The sequence below is a fragment of the Dipodomys merriami genome, unplaced genomic scaffold (genome assembly GCF_024711535.1).
Source record: "Dipodomys merriami isolate MVZ:Mamm:240054 unplaced genomic scaffold, mDipMer1.0.p SCAF_709, whole genome shotgun sequence".
In the NCBI taxonomy this organism is placed as follows: domain Eukaryota; kingdom Metazoa; phylum Chordata; class Mammalia; order Rodentia; family Heteromyidae; genus Dipodomys; species Dipodomys merriami.
In genome coordinates this window covers 436288-440729 of record NW_027206301.1, presented here as the reverse complement: position 1 = coordinate 440729, position 4442 = coordinate 436288, and the positions used below count along the sequence as shown (strand labels likewise).

General features: G+C 38.3%; 1 long non-coding RNA gene across 1 annotated transcript; it reads right to left on the bottom strand.

The window, feature by feature from the left end:
- Positions 1–713: 713 nt before the first annotated feature.
- On the bottom strand, positions 714–3991 carry LOC138817937 (uncharacterized). Its single transcript, XR_011368939.1, has 3 exons — positions 3913–3991; positions 1153–1181; positions 714–820 (listed from the first exon to the last, which is right to left on the bottom strand). It is a non-coding gene; the product is annotated as an uncharacterized lncRNA (long non-coding RNA).
- Between the last annotated feature and the right edge of the window lie 451 nt (positions 3992–4442).

Here is a 4442-nt window from a genome sequence, read left to right as displayed (position 1 = left end):
TAATTACATATCAAAGTTTCACTGGATTTCCTAACTAGTCTAACTTCAATTCACTTTCCTCAGATCTCAGGTTTCTAACTAGCTAGAATTACAGGTGTGAGCCACCAGTGGTACTTGGCCTACCTTCTTTTTGTTAAGTAGTTTAAATGTAAAAGACAGTTGCAACCATAGTAAAAAAGAAATCAATTTAACTTTCCCAGCTTCATTAATTTTTAATATTTTGTCACATTTGATACATACAGAAAAACATTTTTTGTAAATGCTCCTGCAATTTGGTTTTCATATCAGATTTTTCGTCATGATGAACTTGATTTTTATAGCTTTTTACTTACTAAATATTGATGAGAATATGTTCAGAAGGCATTGATGACCTTTTGTTGGTTTTCATGCAGAAATGTTGCAAGCTAACACTTGATAAATTTGTGTGCAAGACCCCGATGATATATCCACATTCTTAGCCAGAATACAGTAGTGCCTGTTACAAATCATCTAGATCTGACAAACCCTGACTCAGGCCTTGTTACCACCTTCATGAATGTCCTCTTAGTGTGCAATACTGACTCTCCAATGACCATGACAGAGCCCTGCTGCACGTTCTCATGACACAGCCAAGGTCACCAGTCAGGCGTGGCACCTACAGTATGATGGGAGACTGGTGACTGTTCATATGGTGGAACGACACAGGAAATGTTAGGTCCTTAAGCTGTCATCAGTCCCCAGGGTTCTTCATGAGTATTCGATCCTAAGATTTAAGGAGACATCAAACTCTCTCTTCCTTGTGCAAGTTGTGGACAAGTTTTTCTTCTGGGGCTGTCATCTTCTGTGGAAAGATATGATCTGAGCTCTATAAGCCATTTTGCTTATTCTAGGCCCTTAGGGTAAGTCTGGCATGTATACTTAGACAAAAAGAAATGTAGTGATAAAAAATAGGAGACAACATTTTTCCTAGTCTATTTATTACTCAAATAGGTTTTCAGATTCTACCAATAATTCTTATTAGTAAGAAGCACTATCTCAAAAATAATCAGTGACCAGGAAACAGAAACAAGATGATATTAATTTTCTTTCATTTTTTTCATTTTTTTTTACATTTATCTCTCTTTCAGAAGTTTAAGGGGGGCTGGGAAGGTGGCTCAGTGGTAGAGCGCTTACCTTGCATGCTCGAGGCCCTGGGTTCGATTCTTCAGCACCACATAAGAAAAAAGAAAAAAGCCGGAAGTGGCGCTGTGGCTCAAGCAGTAGAGCGCTAACCTTGAGCTGAAGAGCTGAGGGACAGCGCCCAGGCCCAGAGTTCAGGCCCCATGACCGGACCCAAAAAAAAAAAGAAGTTAAAGGTGTCATTGAAAAGGAGGGACAAAGAATGAACATGTGCAACATTGAAACTTTGATCTCTAATTAACCATTCAAAATCAAGACATGGAAATTTGGTTCAAGTCGTAGACTGTTACCCTTGATTAAAAAAAGCTAAAGGTCATCTCCCTGAGTTCAAGCCCCAGTATTCACACACACACACACACACACACACACACACACACACACACACACACACACACACACACACACACACCACACACACACACACACAAACACAAACACACACACACACACACTAGTCCTTAGTGCTCAGGATCCTGACATGGAGATTAGCCTTTTCCAGATCAATTTATCCTAGTTCTGGTAAGGACAGCTATTTAAGCTGAAGTTTGGTGGATAATAGTCATTCCTTCTCATTCTTTTTGCCTGTTGGTGTTGTTGAGTCCACTTCAGGGCAAAATCAGTGCCTGACACCTACTTGCTGCCATGGCAAAGTTGGCTGTGACATCCTAGATGTTATGGCCATTTTATTGTGAAGCCGTGTGAGGACACCCAACCCCACACAATTTTCCCCAAGGTATGTGTCTCCTTTGTCCAGAAGTGCATTCAACAATTCAGCAACCAAAATATCACCCAGTTCCTGATAAACTCAGAGTATGTTTCTATTTCCTTTAAAAAAATTCGACATGCCTTTGACAATTTGTCATTGAATTACTGAAACAGAGTATATAATTTTATGTATTTGTAAGTCTTTGACCATCTTTCTTTAGCTCTTGTCATATTTCTACGTGTTTGCAGCTTGCGAAGGGAAAAAGATTTAATTCAATATAGTCAGACTATCGTTCAGAAGGATATTTTTAGAACCTTGTGGAGGGAATGCCAACTTTCCATCTGGTGTTCTAAAGATGGCCTTCTTGGTACAGGAACTGAGTACACAGTCAAGATAAGAAGCTTGTCCTGATTTCTACTGACTTTCCTCTGTGGTCAGGGAGTTTGATCCCATGGCATATGTTTGTTTGCTACACTGGAGGGCCCATGCCTCCTCTGAAAAATCTAAGGCTTGGGGATAAGAGATACTAAAACTCAAAACCGAGCTTCCTACATCAGTAGGATTACAGGTTTGAGTCTCATGTACTCAACTTTTTTATACATACTAAACTCAGTTTCATTATATTCACTTTCATTATATTCACTTCATAGACAGATATATACAAATATATGTATATAATATTTATGTATAATCAGTGTTATATCTAGAAACACACAAATATATATTCATATAATTATAATCAAATTATATCACTACTTTCTCCAATAACATTTACACTAATGTTTTGTGCAAAAAACACGCAATTCTAAAATTTTAAATGCCTTTTTAGTTTGAAAAATCATATTGAATCTTATATATTATATAATATACTATGTAGAACATAAAGAATATAACATGTATTTACATATAACTGATTTAATTGTGGAAATTTTTCCTGATTTTGTGTTTGTTCATCTATGTAAGCCTTCTTTCTTCTATTGATGATGGCTTTTACTTTCCAGTATACATAACTCCTATATATTTTGTCAAATATTTTCAGCCCAAAGTAGACTTTTTATATTATTGGAGCCAAATTTTCCTTCCATATTTGCTCAAGGCAAATGAATGCAATGAAAATGTATACAGATTTGAACTCATTGTTGGAAGAGAGTCCCACTTAACGCTATAAGTATTGTGGTATTTGTCCCAATTGACAGAATAGCTTTCTAGGACATCTGATCTGCTATGTTCTAGACCTTTTGTAGCCACCTTATCACCCCATACAGGCATGGCCTGGCTTCCTTGTCACTCTTGTTGCATTTAACAGCTCCCATTATATCCAGTAGGCTCTCTTCTACAGCCCCCTGTCACTCTGCTTCCCCGCCTCCAGAACAGGTATGCACGATTCTTCAGTTTGTAGGTTTAAAAAGAAATATATTTAGGATTCATGAATTCTAGAATATGTCAAAAACATTTACATTTTAATAAAGTTAGAAAAATAAATAGAATGAACCTTTTACAAAAATCAGAAAAAAAAGAAAAATAAGGATTTTCTTAGGAAGGGGAGAAGGAATCTCAAAATCTAGATTGGCCTCTAAGTTGCCTTCAGGCAGAAATTCTGCCTCAGAGTCTTCAAAGGGATCTACTTCCTCAATAAAGTCAGGATTTTCTTCCTGAGTCCAGGGAGGGACAGATTCTAATTTATCAACTGGAAATTGGATACCTTGCAAGAAGAGAGATTGGTCTGGGTATTCTGTGAGGAAAGATTCCCTTTCCTCAACTGAATCTAGATTTTGGACCTCACTTATTGGTTTTCCTAAACATAGACTGGGGTCATTTTCCATTAGCACATATTTAACTATCACACCAAGAAGTGTTTTTTTTTTTTGACTGATTTAGAGCTGATCTAGCTGGATTGTGAACATCAATGGAAGACATTCTGTATCGTCTTCTTCCTTGGTGGTATGTGTAGATACACCTGCATCACATGTGGGGTTCAGAATCAGTTGGATGTCCACAGGACTCAAAACCTACTTTGGCCTTTCTACAAATTGAAAAACACCCTCTACCTTCACAGGATTTCTGGAGATCAGCGATGGCTTCCAATCTCCATCAGTCACCATAGACGACATCACTGATGGGTTCTTTATCTGGAGTTCTGCAGGAGCTTTTCTACGGTGATGCAAACCTGAGAATGAAAATAGGTACAGGAGTCTTTGAGTAGACCCTCGTAGTTAAGGTGTCACTAAACTTCCAAGATGATCTAATAGGAGAATCAGTAGGATTTGAGTTGGGACTGAACACTGATGAGGAGGTAGGCTTTTTCTAATGAGTGGCTACTTCCAAGTTCTTTCAAAAGGAGAACAGACATTACCTGGCAAAGAATATCCATAAAAGGAAATTTTGCCAAGCTGGGGAGTACTAAGGGCTCTTGGCCAATCAGACACATCCCTAGAGACTCAGGTTCCATCCCTACTCACAAGCTCTGGGGCATCTAAACAAGGACTTCTTCCTCTTTTTCTTGGTCTCATGGGTTCCTCCAGCTGGTCCAGAAAAATATGTAAGCGGAAGAGCAGGTCTGAAGAGGCCATGATGAGCT